The 19,767-nt window shown below is 37.7% G+C and overlaps 1 long non-coding RNA gene across 1 annotated transcript; it reads right to left on the bottom strand.

The window, feature by feature from the left end:
- Positions 1-1,429: 1,429 nt before the first annotated feature.
- LOC106080372 (uncharacterized) lies at positions 1,430-19,767 on the bottom strand. The gene is made up of 3 exons (XR_001220180.2): positions 19,607-19,767; positions 18,856-19,486; positions 1,430-2,185 (listed from the first exon to the last, which is right to left on the bottom strand). It is a non-coding gene; the product is annotated as an uncharacterized LOC106080372 (long non-coding RNA).

The raw sequence follows: 19,767 nt of genomic DNA on the forward strand, positions 1-19,767 counted from the left end.
CATAACCTGGTATAGCTGCCATATAAACCGATCTTGGATCTTGACTTCTTTAGCCGCTTGAGGGTGCAATCCTCAACCGATTTGGCTGAAATTTTGCATTAGGTGTTTTGTTATGACTTCCAACAACTGTGCTAAGAATGGTGCAAATCTGTCTATAACCTGATATAACTCCCATAGAAACCAATCTTGGGTTTCGACATCTTCAGGTTTTAGATGGAGCAATTTTTATCCGATTTGGCTGTAATTTTGCACGCCACTACAGGGCGCAATTCTCATCCGTTTTGGCTGAAAATTTGCTTGAGGTGTTCTGTTACGATTTAAAATAACTGTGCTGAGTATAGTTTAAATCGGTCTGTAACCTGATATAGCTGCCATATAAACCGATCTGGGGTCTTGACATCTTCAGCTTTTAGAGGACGCAATTTTTATCCGATTTGGCTGTAATTTTGCACGTAGTGTTTTGCTATAGTTTTCAACAACTGTGCTAAGTATGGTTCAAATCGGTTCATAACCTGGTATAGCTGCCATTCATACCGATCTTGGATCTTTACTTCTTGAGCCTCTAGAGGGAGCAATTCTCGTCCGATTTGGCTGTAATTTTGCACGAGGTATTTTGTTATGACTTTCAACAGCTGTGCAAAGTATAGTTCAAATCGGGTCATAACCTGATATAACACCCATAGAAACCAATCTTGGGTTTCGACATTTTCAGCTTTTAGGAGAGCAATTTTTATCCGATTTGGCTGTAATTTTGAGACGCTTGAGGGCGCAATTCTTATCCGATTTGGCTAAAAAACTGTGCCAAGTATGGCGCAAATCAGTCTATAAGCTGATATAGCTGCCATACAAACCGATCTGGAATTTTGGCTTCTTGGGCCTCAAGAGGGCGCTATTCTCATCCGTTTTGGCCGAACTTTTGTACATCTGCTTCTCCCATGAACTACAGCATGCGTGTTCCATATAGTCTGAATCGATCAACTCATTTATGGTCGGATCAACTCAATCGGACTATAACTTGACATAGCTCCAATAGCATAACAGTTCTTGTTCATTATTCTTTGTTTGCTTTAAAAGAGATACCGCGAAAAGAACTCGACAAATGCGATCCATGGTGGAGGGTATATAAGATTCGGCCCGGACGAACTTAGCATGCTCTTACTTGTTTTTTTTTTTTTTTTAAGTAGGCATTTATATATAAAACGATATTTCTATAAGTTTGGTTTTATGATAATCCCAAATTGAGTTTTGTGCCGATTATCTCCTATAGCTTTGGAGATATTCAACTTAATTTTTCAAATGTTTCACCGAGGTGTATTTTGTGTTTTGTGAAGACATTTGGGAATATATTTTCAATGTAAATACTGATTCAGATTGTTGACAAAATTTAAAATAAATTTGTATCACAATTCGTTTCATTAGTAAAAAGTTAAGATACCAAAAATAATTGTTGAGAAAAACAATTTTAAAAATTAAATTATGGCAAAAGCCTCATGTCTTTTTTTAATAAATAAACGCCCGCTTAACAAACATTTTTTTTTTAATTTTGTTGCATAATGTTACATATGTTGTTTTCCCTTTGCTATTTTTCCTTCTTTAAAAAAAAGTGATTTAATTTGTTTGTGCAGAGAATAAAATGAAATTTAATGAAAATCATATGTAAATGTAATTGTACATATTTGTAAACAAGTACGATACAGTATGTAAACATAAATATAGACAACAAACAAATACAATATATACTATATGTACGGGTATGTACATATTTATATACACCATTATAACAATATTTAATATGGGGTAGTAAATAAATAAAAAAGAAAAAAAAAAAACAAATTATTAACGAACTAAAGAGAAAATGTATGCGCAAATTAATTATTCGAGTTTTGATTGAACTCTCGGTAAACACAGACGTGGCACAAAACCAAAGGATCGAACAGAACGAACGCAAGGAACGCAAGAAACGAAAACAAATGACATTGACAACATGAACGACATGAAGGTGGACATGAGTTGGCTTACCGGAGGTGGGGCACAGATTCGCCCGCACCCAGCAGTAGTGGCTATTGCACTTATATTGACCGACTAAAGTGGAAGGCTGTCACAGCAGTCTTTCACTGTGTTTTAGCGCTGCAAATTCGTTGGATCAGCTACGACGCCTGAGGTTTTCAAGTGGACAGAAAGGACACTGTATGGGAATAGAAGGAAAAGTAACAATGGAATTAGTAAATATTTATTTAAAATACAATTTAACATACAACTTGGAAACAAATAGAGAGAGAGGGTAATGGGTAACAGCCATAGACATATAACTGTATTGAGAGACTGAAAGAAAAAATGTTCAACAGGGTTTTTGTATGTTACCAAAGGTACTTTCAGATTTGTCAAATATTTGACTCAGCTTGTTTTATCATTTCGCCCAAAATATGTTAAATTCGTAAATTCTTAGAGATGGGTTTCTACCTAACAAATACCCAACGCTTGAGGTACTGGAACTCGCCGAGTTCCAGTACTTCAACGATCTGAGCCACACTTCTGTGAAGTGTGGTTCAGATCGGCCTATTTTTGGATATACCTGCCCTATAGACCGACCACCCGATCTCTCGATATAGGGTATTGAGACTGTGAAAGATGCATTTATTACCCGAATTCGATGAAAATTGGCACAGTGAGTTCCAGTACTCCTCTAAACCTTTTTGTTGAATATCGTCAAGATCGGACCATATTTGGATATAGCTGCCATATAGACCGATCTCCCGGTATAGAGTATTGAGCCCATAAAAGGAGCATTTTTCATCCGACTTGGATGAAATTTGAAACAATGCATTTTTATAGTCCTCTACATCTGTTTGTTGAATATTGTCCAGATCGAACAATATTTTTATATAGCTGCCTGTTGGAAGTTGTAAAAACTATTACTTCCAACAGTGCACAAAATCATGTTTAGTACGGAAGTAGTGTAATTTGCCACAGAAAGAAAAGTCTGTCATTACACAAAAATACATGCATTGGGAAAAAATACAGCTAATAGACAGGGTTCTCGAGCGTGGTTAATGTGGTAATTGTATCATAGATGCGTTTTCGCTATTAATACGATTCAAATACAACATACGAACGCACGACTCTTGAAGCCATCATACCTAATATGGTTGAAAAGTCTTCTAACCAAGGACGAAACGTGTGTTGCTATCTTTGGCTTTCCATTTGCATGTCCGATCATTGAGCTCGTCTCGTAAGAGAAACAAACAAAAATTATAAAATTAAATGATCTTCGCCCTAACAGGCAAACAACTTGACAAATTAATTATATTAAATTAGCTACACAAAAGGTTGTTAGGGTGTGAGTGCGCGAAAATAAACTGAGCGAACGAGGCCAAGAAGAGGTTGTAGGGGAATTTCCACGAATACGAAAAATCTCCCTATGATCCGAGCTAGCGAACAAGCTCCAAGACAATTTATAAAAAAAACTATAAGAGCTACTTTTTATACGTTCCGCTGTGTGAAGAAGCTCAAGAGAGGGGGTGAAGAAAGAAACAAGCCAATCGATTGAACTTAAGTAAGATAATCAAAATGTTTACATCAACGTATATTGTTCAATGATCTAGGAAAAATCTTTAAATCTGATTTTAAATGTAAAAGCGATGCTGATGCCCTGTAAAATAAATTAAAAATTATACCAAAGACGGATTGTACCAATATAAAATTGCCATTCTGATACGAGACTTCGCCGTCTCAATGGTATGTTTTTTCCCCCTTAAGGGATCTCGCGAACTTGAGTCGGTCCGTTTTTGTCTGAAGATAATATTGTGCAGAAATTGAAGTTTTCTCATGTTGAGAAGTGTGTCTAAGCCGAATGCATAAAGGGAGTTGGTAAAAGCTGATACATTTTGCATCGCGTATAATTCTATTGTATGTCACATTTAGCTTGCGCCGACTCTGAGAATCGCTGTGAGCAAAGAGCTCACAACCACACACTAAGTCGCATAGGACAGAATCTTATATAATAAAGGGTGATTTTTTTGAGGTTAGGATTTTCATGCATTAGTATTTGACAGATCACGTGGGATTTCAGACATGGTGTCAAAGAGAAAGATGCTCAGTATGCTTTGACATTTCATCATGAATAGACTTACTAACGAGCAACGCTTGCAAATCATTGAATTTTATTACCAAAATCAGTATTCGGTTCGAAATGTGTTCAAATTTTGACAAATTTTGTTCAGCGATGAGGCTCATTTCTGGTTGAATGGCTACGTAAATAAGCAAAATTGCCGCATTTGGAGTGAAGAGCAACCAGAAGCCGTTCAAGAACTGCCCATGCATCCCGAAAAATGCACTGTTTGGTGTGGTTTGTACGCTGGTGGAATCATTGGACCGTATTTTTTCAAAGATGCTGTTGGACGCAACGTTACGGTGAATGAACACATTTCGAACCGAACACTGATTTTGGTAATAAAATTCAATGATTTGCAAGCGTTGCTCGTTAGTAAGTCTATTCATGATGAAATGTCAAAGCATACTGAGCATCTTTCTCTTTGACACCATGTCTGAAATCCCACGTGATCTGTCAAATACTAATGCATGAAAATCCTAACCTCAAAAAAATCACCCTTTAGCTTTCGTATCTGTATTCTGATTGTCTGAAGCTCTCAATTTCTTTCCTTCAACTCATAAAAACAAGCAGTCTTTGCTAAGCACATTCTCACGGTCATTTAAGCTCGATGAACTCAAATTTCTAATTCAAATTCATAGTCATATGATCAGTTTATAATTAGGTGTATCCGATTTTAGACTGATTTGGACCATGTCCAAGGATGTTGGGTGTCATGATAGAATTCAATATACAAAACTTCGCCCACAACTGATAATAGATCCAAAAATATTTCTTAACCTCATAAATATTTCCCTTATTTGGTTTATAAAAAACAAGTAAAAGCGTACTAAGTTCGGCCGTGCCGTATTTTATATACCCTCCACTATGGGTCGCATTTGTCGAGTTCTTTTCCCGATATCTCTTTTTAGGCTAACAAAGGATAAAAGAAAATAATTGCTATGCTATTGGAGCTAAATCAATTTATGGTCCGACTCGGACCATAAGAAAAATAAAGTAGGGAGATCGGTCTATATGGGAGCTGAAACAGGCTATAGACCGATTCAGACCATATTTGACACATATGTTGCATGCCATGGGAGAAGCCGATGTTCAAAATCGGATAATAATTGTGACCTCTAGAGGTTCGAGAAGTCAAAACCCCAGATAGGTTTATATGACAGCTATATCAGGTTATGGATCGATTTAAACCAAACTTACCACAGTTGTTGGAAACCGTAACAAAACATCTCGTGCAAAATTTCAAATCGGATATTAATTGCACCCTCTAGTGGCTCAAGAAGTCAAGACCCCAGAAAGGCTTATATGACAGCTATATCAAGTTATGGATCGATTTCAACCACACATAGCGCAGTTGTTGGAAACCATTTAAAACACCATGGCAGCCGGTTGTATGTACCCGATTGACCCGATGAATTCCTTCATCGGCAAGGGCTGCCGAGGCGAGTGTACCACACACTGCTACTACAACAATCTCGTGCAAAATTTCAGCCGAATCGGATAAGAATTGCGCCCTCTAGTGGCTCAAGAAATCAAGATCCAAGATCGGTTTATATGGCAGCTATATCAACACATGGGCTGATATGGCCTATTTGCAATACCAACCGTCCTACACTAATAAGAAGTATTTGTGCAAAATTTCAAGCGGAAACTCTTTCGAAAGTTAGCGTGCTTCCGACAGACAAACGGATGGACGGACGGACATTGGCCATGATCGACTTAAAATATCACGATGATCAAGAATATATATACTTTATGGGGTCTTAGAAGAATATTTCAAGGAGTTACAAACAGAATGACGAAATTAGTATACCCCCATCCTATGGTGTAGGGAGGAGCGTAAGACCTTACGCCTGCAACCCGATTTTGAAAGACTTCGGCAGAGGTTTTAGGATGGACAAAAAAAATAACCTGCAACAAATTTCAAGTAAATCTGTTCAATATTGTAAAGACTATAAGTGTTGATAGGGTAATGTATATATTGCCCAAAAAGTAATTGCGGATTTTTTAAAAGAAAATAAATGCATTTATAATAAAACTTAGAATGAACTTTAATCAAATATACTTTTTTTACACTTTTTTTCTAAAGCAAGCTAAAAGTAACAGCTGATAACTGACAGAAGAAAGAATGCAATTACAGAGTCACAAGCTGTGAAAAAATTTGTCAACGCCGACTATATGAAAAATCCGCAATTACTTTTTGGGCAACCCAATACATGGGAACTATATATTATCCTGAACCGATAACGATCACAAGAATGTCATAAGTGGTAGATGTTGTTGTAGCCATATTTTCCTATGGAGGTGGCGTATTTTCCTCTTCAAGCTTCCGTGTAAGCAAGCTTGGAACAAGGTGGGAACAAGGTGGTCATAGGTTATTTAACTTGCCTTAGATTGATAAGTGGTAGTAAGGGCATGATATGTGCCAATTTTCGTCAGGATATAAAAAAAATATATAAAATAAAATTATTACAGTATTACTCAAAAGCAGAGGAGAATGGGAATTTTAACTTAACCAGAGCGCACAACAGCCGATTACTGGCTTAGAAGTGTGCCCATTATGGCATGGGTTGGATTTACATCCGCACCCTCTTTTCAACCTATCCTATCCTTACTTGATCTGAACAGACGTTTGTACAAAAAATCGCCACACATAGTAAAAGTCATAGAAGAAGATATTGTTTTTGTACCAAAATACACCATGTTACGATTTATCCGTGTCGGAGAAGAACTGCGTCCTCTAGGGACTTAACAAATCAAATTTCAAAAGTGGCGTGTAAGAGGAGGATAAGATTGTTAGTGGCCTAATCTCAAGTCATTTGTAATCGATCAAGAAATACAAGAGGAATATACTTATAGAGTTGATGGATGCTGAGGCATCCAAACTAACCAACTGTTTTAAAGATCTTTGATATTGGAAAATAAATGCATCTTTTATGTCCTAAAGACCTTAAATTAACTTACACCTCTGCAGTATCCAAATATGGCCCGATCTATACCATATTCGGCAAAGATGACAAGGGTTGAAATACTACTTACTCTTTCACATTTCAATGAAATCGGAAATATATACTCCAGCAATATATACTCGGTAATATAGCAAACCAAAACCTGCCTCCTGATGAGCTAAAACCCTTTGAATAGCAATTAGGTTAGGTTGAAAATAGGGTGCAGATATTAATCTGCCCCATGCCACTATGGATATACGCCTAAGCCAGTAATCAGCTTGTTGTGAGCTCTAAATACAAAAAAAGTAACCTCGAAAAAGAAAGTCTAAGTTAGGAATTCCGTGATACTTACAAAATCCTTAATTGTTTTCCATGCTACTCCCCTAAGTTGGTTCATGTCTGCTATAGTATCCCCAACTAAGTTCCCGCATCTTCCTTCATCTTCCCCGCCTGCCCTACACATGCTATCAGTAGCCCCATCGGTTTACATAAGTGAGCTCCTAGTCCCATGTGTCCCGTCATGATACCGATAGCTATACTGACCTCCTTCTTACTTCCTTTCAGTGATAGCCTCGTCTCTCACAATCTGGATCACGCCATAGAATTTTCGCCTCAATGTAAACCCCAGGCCCACTCTGTCCTCTAGCTTTGATCCATCCGTGTAACATGATCTTCCAGATGTCAAGATCATGTGATCAGTGTCTCGCACTCAACCGCAAGGTTCGTCTCAGGTAAACGATCAGAAACCTCTTCCCTTCCTTCCAGGTTTGTTAACGTAGCCTCAATTATACCGCGATGGTATAAGCTGCTCCCATCCTCAGTTCATTCTCCCATAGCCTTATGTTTCATAGTCATATTGGCTGCCCCACTTTTAACCTGTATGTCAATGGGTCGGATATCTAGAATAATGTCCAGTGGGCGTGGTCCACATAGCTCCGCCTATGCCAAGACAACATGTTCTCTGAACCTATTGTATGGTCCTTATGTTGCACTTTTCTCCATAGCAGGCCACCAAACTACTGAGGCGTAAGTAAGTATTGGTCTAATCACGCTCCTGTAGAGCCAGTTGACTATCCTCGGATTCAGCAATAATAGCAATTGAATTCGCAATTTTTGGTCGAAAACAATAAAAATTTTAAATTCTAAAATTGTTTTGCAACCTCAGACTGATTTAAACCATATAAGTCAGTAATGTTGATGTGGAGGCTACCGTAGCGCAAAAGATAGCATGTCCGCCTATGACGCTGAACGCCAGGGTTCAAATCCTGGCGAGATCATAAGAAAAATAAAATTTTCAGCGGTGGTTTTCACGTTCGAATGTTGGAGACATTTGCGAGGTACAATGCCATGCATAGAAGCCGTATCAAAATCTCTTTGGGTTTCGCACTGTGGCACGCCGTGTATGAAAATGAGGACCTTTATCATTGATCTTAAAGTTGAATCGGACAGCACTCATTGATATATGAGAACTTTGCCCCTCTTCCTTAATGGAATGTTCATGGGCAAATTTGCTATTTGGGGAGTGATGATGGGGGGTCCAAAAACTGCTCACTATAAAATTTCTTAACAATCAGTTGAAACTGCGTCTTGTATCGCCAATCGGAACCAAAATCGGCAGATCGGTCTTTAATGCAGCTATATCCAAATACGGCCCGAACCGGATCATATTCGGCACGGATGTTAATAGTATTAATGCAGTTCATTTCCACAGTAGACGATTTTTGGGGCTATGTCACAAAATCGGAAGATCGGCCTATGTCAACATATCTGAATCTATTTTCAGATTGACATATTCCTTTATAAAGTTTTAATGCATATTTTTTGCAAATGTTCCCATGAACACTCCATGAATATTTAAGATTTTTCAAGGAAATATTTCATTTGGTGAACGATTTTTTTACTCGATGTTTGTTATATAAATGGCATAACCGTATAAACTTCTCCCCGAAGAGGTGTCGCGCTACAACACGCCGTTCGACTAAAGAGAGGAGATCCGTTATCATTGAACTTAAACCTCTAACAGACAGCACTCATTGATATATGAGAAGTTTGCCCCTGTTCCTTAACGGAATGTTAGTGGCCAAATTTTTCATATATATACCCATCGCCTCGGTAGCCGAGTTGGTAGCGTGCTTGAATTACCAGTGCAGGGGTCGTGGGTTTGATTCCCACCAGAAGCCTTGGTCTGTCGCTACTGTGGTATAACAATGGACTTAAAATTGTCTAAGTGAGTCTGTAAAGGACTACCACTCTTACCTAACCTAACCTATACACCACCGAAGGATGGGGGAATATTCATCAACACATCGAAATATCAATATCCAACCCTTAAAAGCATATATAATCCTGATCGTCGTAAAAATCTAAGACAACCTAGCCATGTCCGTCCGGCTGTCTGTTGAAATCACGCTACAGTCATTGAAAGTAGAGATATTGAGCTGAAACTTTGCACAGATTCTTTTTGCGTCCAAAGGCAGGTTAAGTTCGAAGTTGGGCTATATCGAACTACATCTTGATATAGCCCCCATATAGACGGATGCTCCGATTTAAGGTCTTGGGCCCATAAAAGCCATATTTATTATCCGATTTTGTTGAAATTTGGGTCAGTGAGTTGTGTAAGGCCACTTGACATCCTTCTTCAATTTGGTTCCGATCGGTCCAGATTTGCATATAGCTGCTATATAGACCGATCTCTCGATTTAAGGTTTTGCGCCCATAAAAGGCGCATTTATTGCCCGAATTCGCCGTAATTTGGGACAGTGAGTTGATTTAGGGCCTTCCTTTGTCAATTTATAACAGATCGGTATGATCCGCCGATTTAAGGTCTTAGGCCGATAAAAGTCACATTTATTTTCCGATTTTGCTGAAATTTGGGACAGCGAGTTATGTTAGGCCCTTTGATATCCTTCTTCAAATTGGTCCTAGATAGGTCCAGAGTTGGATATAGCTGACATATAGAGCTACCTCTCGATTTAAGGTTTTGGGCCTATAAAAGGCGAATTTATTGTCCGATTTTGGGAAAATTTGGGACAGTGAGATGTTTTAGGCTCTTTGACATCTTTCTGCTATTTGGCCCAGAACGGTCCAGATTTGGATATAGCTGTCATATAGACCGATCACTCGATTTAGGGTTATGGGCCCGTAAAAGCCACATTTATTATCCAATTTTGTTTACATTTGGGACAGTGAGTTGTGTTAGGCCACTCGACATCCTTATTCAATTGGGTTCTGATCGATCCAGATTTGGATATAGCTGCCATATAGACCGGTCTCTCGATTTAAGGCTTTAGACCCATAAAAGGTGTATTTATTGTCCGATTTCGGACAGTGAGTTATGTTAGGGCCTTTGACATCCTTTTTCAATTTAGCCCAGATCGGTGCAGATTTGAATATAGATGTTAGTTACGTTAGGCCCTTCGATATCCTTCTTCAAATTGGCCTAGATTGGTCCAGAGTTGGATATAGCTGCCATATAGTGCTATCTCTCGATTTAAGGTTTTGGGCTTATAAAAGGCGAATTTATTGTCCGATTTTGGGAAAATTTGGGACATTGAGACAGATCTCTCGATTTAAGGTCTTGGGCTCGTAAAAGGGCAATTATAAACCCATTTCGACGAAATTTGGGAGAGTAAGTTGTGTTAAACCACTCGACATTTTTCTGCAATTTGGCCCAAATCGGTTCAGATTTGGATATAGCTGCCATATAAACCGATCTCTCGATTTAAGTTCTTGGGCCCATAAAAGTCGCATTTATTGTCCGATTTCGCCGAAATATGGGACAGTGAGTTGTGTTAGGGCCTTCGACATTCTTCTTCAATTCAGCTCCGACGGTCCAGATTTGGATATAGCTGCCAAATAGACCGATCTCTCGGTTTGAGTTTTTGGGCCATAAAAGGCGCATTTATTGTCCGATTTCGCCGAAATTTGAGACAGTGAGTTGTGATAGGTCACTCGATATTTTTCTGCAATTTGGCCCATATCGGTTCAGATTTTGATATAGGTGCGATATAAACCGATCTCTCGGTTTAAGGTTATGAGCCCATAAAAGCCACATTTTATTGAAATTTGGGACAGTGAGTTGTGTTAGGACACTCGACATTCTTCTTCAATTCGACTCCGACCGGTCCAGATTTGGATATAGCTGCCAAATAGACCGATCTCTCGATTTGAGTTTTTGGGCCCATAAAAGGCGCATTTAATGCCCGATATTGCCGAAATTTGGGACAGTAAGTTGTGTTAGGGCCTTCGACATCCTTTATCAATTTGGCCCAGATCGGTTGAGGGTATATATGGTTTACATATATACCCGAGGTAGTGGGTATCCAAAGTTCAGCCCGGCCGAACTTAACGCCTTTTTACTTGTTTATATGATCGTTATCATATGGATGATATTATTATAAACCTATGATATAGATGATGCAAGGCATTTAATGTCGTTTAGTATTGAATAGTACCTACAGGTATTGACGACATATCGGCAAGAAACTGAACCATATCAATAGTAGAGGTTGTTAAATATTATTTCAGTAGAGGTTGTTAAATATTATTCCATATCAATAGTAGAGGTTGTTAAATATTATTTCAGATTGATGTGGCCTTGTTCAATCGAACCCACATGCAATTTCTAATCAACGGTGAATTCCTCAGAATAAAGCACATTTTGTTTTATTTAAAGAGTTCACAGTATTTGGCAAAATCCATGTACACGTTTTGTTCAACAAATAAATCGATAAAGGAAAGACAACTGCAAAAAAAGGTTCAAGTTCAAATTTGCAATTCAATCAATTTGTTTAACTTTCAGTTGCCAACTTTCCAATCGAAGTTTTATTTTACATCCCTTTAATGTGTCATACAATTTCTCATACTCAATTAAAAATGTCATTAAATTTTGAGCCATACCAATTGTAAATTCTTAATACAGAAACCCCTCTGCATCACTGGTAATTAGGCTTTGGGATTTTGTTCACAAGACAAAAGTGAGGAACATAGAAATTTCTTTGGTTGCCTGTAAAAAATTCTTAGGCCATCTAATAGAATATGTACACGAGTGTAAGTAAGTGTCTAGTATAAAATGCGAAACTTTGTATCTCTTGTGAAATATCCGCAAAATTGTTGGCAGTTTCGAAAGTTGAAATTTTGGAGAGAAACAAAATTAAATTACAGTAGAAAAAAAGTGAAGGAAAGACTAAAATAAAAACAAAGATCCTAAATATTGTTAAGAGAGACTTGATAGGTAATTCGATTACTAAAACTTTTCTAATTTATATATATTTTTAATGAGTTTGTTAATGCTGTTAGGGTTTCTGTTAACCACAATCTACACAGAAAAAAATTTGGTCCAAATATTTGGTCGTAGAATTTTAGCAATGCCAGAGAACCAAAACATTAAAATAAAGATGTTATCTTTAAATTTTGTTTCCTGCTTACAAAGGGGCACGAGCATCCATTTCAAATTTCGATCATTCATAGATTCTTATTTTACTTTTAAGATGATAGTTCAAATATTATTTAAAAAAAATCTTTTTTAACCTTAGAATCATAACCTTAAAATTTAAACTACTCAAGATGCTGCTATTTGCAAGGCTATCTTGCGTCTTTAACTAAGGTACAATGTTGCCTTGACCCAAAGTCAATTTCCTTTTAACTTTTAACGATATTTTGACTTTTATTTGAGATTTTTATACCCTCCATCATAAGATGGGGTTATACTAATTTCGTCATTCTGTTTGTAACTCCTCGAAATATTCGTCTAAGACCCCATAAAGTATATATTGGGTTGCCCAAAAAAGTAATTCCGGATTTTTCATATAGTCGGCGTTGACAAATTTTTTCACAGCTTGTGACTCTGTAATTGCATTCTTTCTTCTGTCAGTTATCAGCTGTTACTTTTAGCTAGCTTTAGAAAAAAAGTGTAAAAAAAGTAAATTTGATTAAAGTTCATTCTAAGTTTTATTAAAAATGCATTTACTTTCTTTTAAAAAATTCGCAATTACTTTTTGGGCAACCCAATATATTCTTGATCGTCATGACATTTTAAGTCGAACTAGCCATGTCCGTCCGTCCGTCTGTCTGTCGAAAGCACGTTTACTTTCGAAGGAGTAAAGCTAGCCACTTAAAATTTTGCACAAATAATTTTTATTAGTGTAGATCGGTTGGGATTGTAATGGGCTATATCGGTCCACGTTTTGATATAGCATCCACACAAACCGATCTGGGATCTTGACTTCTTTAGCCGCTAGAGGACGCAATTCTCATCCGATTTGGTCGACATTTTGCACGACATGTTTTGTTATGACTTCCAACAACTGTATTAAAAATGGTATTAAATCGGTTCATAACTTGATATAGCTGCCATATAAACCGATCTGGGATTTTGACTCCTTGAGCCACTAGAGGGCGCAATTATTATCCGATTTAGATGAAATTTTGCATGAGGTGTTTTGTTATGACTTTCAACAACTGTGCCAAGAATAGTTCAAATCGGTCCATGACCTGATATGCAAATTGCAAATTTTGCCTATGAACATTCCACTAAGGAACAGGGGTAAACTTTTCACATATCAATGTGTGCAGTCCGATTCAAGTTTAAGATCAATGATAAGGGGCCTCCTTTTTATAGCCGAGTCCGAACGGCGTGCCGGAGAGCGATACCTCCTTGGGAAAAAGTTTTTACATGACAAAGTATCTCACAAATTTCGCCTGCATTAGGAGGGGATAACCACCGCTGATTTAATTCCGATGTTCTCGCCAGGATTCGAACCCAGGCATTCAACGTCATAGGCGGACATGACTTAATATAGCTGGCATATAATACGATATAGGATCTTGACTTTTTGAGCCTCTAAAAGGCGCAAGTATTATCCGATTTGGCTGAAATACCACGGCTTCTCCCATGACCTTTAACATAAGTGTCGAATATGGCATGGATCGGTTTAAAGCCTAATATACAGCTCCCCTACAAACCAATCTTCCTATGTTACTCCTTCAGCCACTTATGTGCGCAATTCTTACTAGAATTGGCTGAAATTTTACACAATGACTTCTATTATGGTCACCAATATTCATTATTCGTTCGACAAATGCCATCCATGGTGAAGGGTATATAAGATTCGGCCTTGCACGCTTTTACTTCTTGTCTTTAATAAGAAGACGCAAAGTTAAGGATCTATTTACCTACCATGTTCTTCTTCTTATATATAAAAATCGATTTGTGTATGTTTGTATGTGTGTTCCTTATAGACTCAGAAACGGCAGAACCGATTTTCTTGAAATTTTCACAGATGGTGCATAATGATCCCGTGGTGAAAATAGGGTATTAAATTTTTTGATATCCCAAGGGGGGGAAGTGGGCGGACCCTCCCCCTTACCCTAATTTTTTAAATGCCAGTTCTCGGAGTTAGGTGGTGCGATTTAAGCGAAATTTTGTGTGTTTTCTTATAGAAACCTTCAAACAAAAAAATGATATCCGAAGGGGGTGGGCGGACCCTCCCCCTTACCCTAATTTTCAGAAACGCCAGATCTCGGAGATGGGTGGTGCGATTTAAGCGAAATTTTGTGTGCTCTCTTATAGCAACCTTCAAACAAAAATGTGGTATCTGGGGGTCTACCCCTTTCCCAAAATACCCCACAAACAGCAAGTTTTTACTGACCATTGCAATATGGGGCTCAAATAAAGTTATTTGGGAGTCGAATACGAATTTAATATCAAAATGTTGGACCATGTATTAAGGGCACTAAACCCTTCCCCAAAACACTCTTCGAAGTGTAAAAATTGTTCGGCCAAGCCAATATTTGGCTCAAATAAAATGTATTTGAGATTAGAAAACGAATTTGATAACCAATTTTGAGGCCATGTGTTTGAGGGACGCCTCATCCTGTAAACTCCCCTTAAACCAATGGCAATATGCGGTTTAAATAAATGGCATTTGAGAGAAGAGCACTATGCTGATATTTTTCAAGGCCAAGTGTTTGGGGGACCACCTCACCCCCGAAAAAACCCCTAAGTCAGGCATCATGAGAATATCGAGCTGAAATAAGGTATTTTAAGAATGGAGTACACATTACATCCAAACTTAAATTTGTAGACCAATAAAGATCATATGGGATTCAGATAAAGACACTTATATTGTCAAACTGTTAGTCAAGTAGCACGGTATTTCAAATATAGAGCTGGCAAACTATCGATATTCGCAACATTCGATATTTTCGATATTTTTCAAAAAAATATCAATAACTATCGATACTATCGTTAATTTCAGTAACTTTTAAGCAAAAACAAGTAAAAGCGTGCTAAGTTCGGCCGGGCCGAATCTTATATATTATATTCTCAACCATGGATCACATTTTACAAGTTCTTTGAATGCCTTTATCGAAGAGAAAAACACCAGTCATAGAAAAACACCACCTACAAAATTTCAGGCAAATCCAGTAATAATTGCGCCCTTCAGAGGCTCAAAAAGTCAAACTGGGAGATCGGTTTATATGGCAGCTATATCAGGTTACATACCGATTTAGAGCATACTTAGAACAGTTGTTGGAAGTCATACCAAAACGACATATGCAAAATTTCAACCATATTGGATAAGAATTTCGCCCTCTAGAAGCCCAAGAAGTCTAATCGGGAGTTGGGTTTATATGGCAGGCATATCAGGTTATGGACTGATTTAGACCATACTTAACACAGTTGTTGGAAGTCAAAATAAAACACTTCGTACAAAATTTCGGCCAAATCTGATAAGAATTGCACCCTCTAGAAGCTCAAGAAGATCGGGGTATATGGCAGTTGTAGGAAGTCATAACAAATTTCGGCCAAATCTGATAAGAATTGCGTCCTCTAGAAGCTCAAGAAGTCACTACACAAGATCGGGTATATGGCAGTTGTAGGAAGTCATTAGGGAACACGTTACATACACGGATAGGAATTGCACCCTCTAGAGGCTCAAGAAGTCTATTCGGGAGATCGGTTTATATGGCGGCTGGATAAGATTATGGACTGATTTAGACTATACTTGACATAGTTGTTGGGAGTCATACCAGAACATTTCAGCCAAATCGGATTAGAATTGCGCATCTATAAGCTCTAGAAGTCTAGAACCAAAGTCGGTTTATATGACAACTATATCAGGTTATGAACCGATTAAGACCTTAGCTTAGCTTAGCTTTACTCTTACGAATGTTAGCGAGCTTTCGACAGACGGACGGACATAGCCAGATCGACTGAAAATGTCACGACGACCACAAATATATATACTTTATGGGGTCTCAGACGAATATTTCGAGTAGTCACAAACGGAATGACGAACTTTAAAAGGAAAGACGCATAACCTGAACGGAAAGGAATCACGGATAGACAGACATGGCAAAACTCCGATTCGGGAAGTGTTTCTAAGTCGATCGGTACACTGTCACAGTAATAATGCAGCGTACAGCTCATGTTTTAATGGTAAATGGTACTCAGTTTACTAATTGCATACTAAGACAAAATCATTAAACGCATGACTTTAAATATAAAGATATTCAATGTATGACATTGTGAGTCATTACCTGTTCACTAAAATATTTCATATTTCGCTTATTGGGATTAAAAGGAAGAAAAAATAGATGATATGACTGCATCGCGTGGAACAGTCCAATTCACAATTTCCGCAGAAGGTGTTGTATGTAATTTGTAGAATAGTAGAATATTCCACAACATATTGGGTTGCCCATAAAGTAATTGCGGATTTTTTAAAAGAAAGTAAATGCATTTTTAATAAAACTTAGAATGAACTTTAATCAAATATACTTTTTTACACTTTTTTTCTAAAGCAAGCTAAAAGTAACAGCTGATAACTGACAGAAGAAAGAATGCAATTACAGAGTCACAAGCTGGGAAAAAATTTTGAATTAAAAAATCCGCAATTACGTTTTGGGCAACCCAATATTTGAAACGCTTACTTTTATAGAACCCCTTCAAATGCGTCACTATGAGTAGATTCCCATTGAAAAAACATTATTGTCTGTTTTAGCAAATCCAATGGTTATGTAAAAACTTTTTATACTCTCCACCATAGAATGGGGGTATACTAATTTCGTCATTCTTTTTGTAACACCTCGAAATATGCGTCTCAGACCCCATAAAGTATATATGTTCTTGATCGTCATGTAATTTTAAGTCGATCTAGCCATTTCCGTCCGTCTGTCTGTCGAAAGCACGCTAACTTTCGAAGAAGTAAAGCTAGCCACTTGAAATTTTGCACAAACACTTTTTAAGAGTGTAGGTCGGTTGGGATTGAAAATCGACCAATCCGGTCCATGTTTTGATATAACTTCCATATAAACCGATCTTGGGTCTAGACTTCTTAAACCTCTTGAACCGCAATTCTTGTCCGATTTGATTGAAATATGGTTCAAATCAGTACATGATTTGATATAGCTGCCATATAAACCTATTTTGGGTCTTAACATCTTGAGCCTCTAGAGGTCACGATTTGACTGAAATTTTGCACGTAGTGTTTTGGTATCACTTCCAATAACTGTGTTAAGTATAATTCAAATCGGTTCATAATCTGATATAGATGTCATATAAACCGATCTTGGATCTTGACCTCTTGAGCCAATAGAGCGCGCAATTCTCATCCGATTTGGCTGAAATTTTGCATTAGGTGTTTTGTTATGACTTCCAATAACTGTGCTGAGTATGGCGCAAATCGGTACATAACCCGATATAGCTGCCATATAAAACGATCTGGGATTTGAGAGGGCGCAATTCTGTGAGGGTGCAATTTTCATCTGATTTGGCAAACATTTTGTATAACGGCTTCTCTCATGACCTTCAACATGCGTGTCTAATATGGTCTGAATCGATCAATGGCTTGATACAGCTCCCATATAAACTTATCTCCCGATTTTGCTTCTTGAGCCCCTACAAGGCGCAATTCTTATCCGAATGAACTGAAATATTACACAATGACTTCTACAATGTTCAACATTCATTTATGGTCCGAATCGGACTATAACTTGATGTAGCTTTAATAGCATAACAGTTCTTATTCAATTTTCTTTGTTTGCCTTAAAAGAGATACCGCGCAGAGAACTCGACAAATACGATCCATGGTGGAGGGTATATAAGATTTGGCCCGACCGAACTTAGCACGCTCTTACTTGTTTATTCTATATAGGAAAATTTATACCAAAAAATAGAGATATCCCTCTGTTGCAATAAAAACACGTTTTTATACAACCATAACCTTATTTATTCAATATGAAAAAAATCTCCCCCCAAAATTAAATCCTAAAAGGCATCTCTCCTTGGAGCAACTTCTTTTCAATTTGTGAAATTTTACTACTGAAGCTGCACCTACATTCAAGTGGTGCCAAGAGTTTCGAGTTTCTAAGGAAAAAAAATGTATGCATAAATACTTGGGAGTATGGATGTTGGTAGATTGTAAGTATACACATGACTATCTGTCTGTATGTATGTATGTATGCATCACTAGTATCATGTGATGACTTTGGTTGGTTTACAGGTGTATGAAGGAATATGACATCGCCACCGGTAGGGTCGTTGAACCACATGGCTTTTTCTGTGTTTTTTTTTTTTTGCAGTGCTCCAACACCACAACACAACAGTATGCAAAAATGAAAATATTTTTGTAAATTTTTTCTCATTAAAAATTCAGTTGATAGGAATTTTTATTTGGTAGGGTGACAGAGAGAGAGGAGGGAGGTCGCTTGACGGTTACATGAATGAATGATGTGTTAAGTGTTAAAATCAGCTACGCACACATTTTGTGCAGTGTGCCGATGTTGCCCGCTTACCTTCTTGGGTGTCCCTTAATTGGAGTATCAACGCTTGGCTGGCTGTGTATTTTGTGAAGTTACGTTTTTGTCCCACTACGAGGAGAACGACACAATTTTCAATGGAACACAGTGACACATATAAAACAAATCTTCTCTTTTCTCTGCGCCGCTTTGCTGTTGCTGCTGATAGTCTTAGTAATCTCCCCTTTGGAGTCTTGCACACGAGGGGGTTGCTGATGTTGTTGGCGGCTGAAGGCGGCGGTGGTGTTTTCCGTGGGGGGGAATGTGTATACGGACGACTGAAAATTTCTTATCACAACTCCCAACAACGATGAAGAAGACGACAAATGCGCACTGCTGCGGCAATTCAAGCACTCATACAGACAAACGTGCACACAAATAGGACACGAAGGAGTCTTGCTCTTCCTCTTCTTCGTAATATTTTTTTACGGCGTATAGAAACACGCACACCCTTAGTGAATTAGTTTACTTTGGCTTTTATTGTCGTTGTTTTAGCTTTTGTTGTTGTTGTAGTTGTAGTTCCTTCCTTCCTTGGTTTCTATCCACTTTTCGCTTGAAATTCTTTTGGATAGTCGAATTTGTTGTTGGGTAAAAAAATTCCTCAACTTTTATGTGGGCGCAGACAGACCTATTATCGATTTGATTATGAAAACGACAATTTTGTTTAATTTTTCTTGGCTTTTCAATAATTTCTTGCTAAAAGGATATCTATTTTCACACAACACTCTCACACATTGACAAAACTTACAAAATTCACAAATTTTCTTAACTGAATACCAAAAAAAATTGTTACACTCTATTCAGTTTTCTTTTTTCTGTAATTTTTTTTTTTTTGCGAATTCCGTATCCGTGACTCAAGAGAAAAGGCAGACTTTATTACTCGACGTTAGAAATGTAACTGAAGATGAG

Source organism: Stomoxys calcitrans, chromosome 2 (genome assembly GCF_963082655.1).
Source record: "Stomoxys calcitrans chromosome 2, idStoCalc2.1, whole genome shotgun sequence".
NCBI lineage: Eukaryota > Metazoa > Arthropoda > Insecta > Diptera > Muscidae > Stomoxys > Stomoxys calcitrans.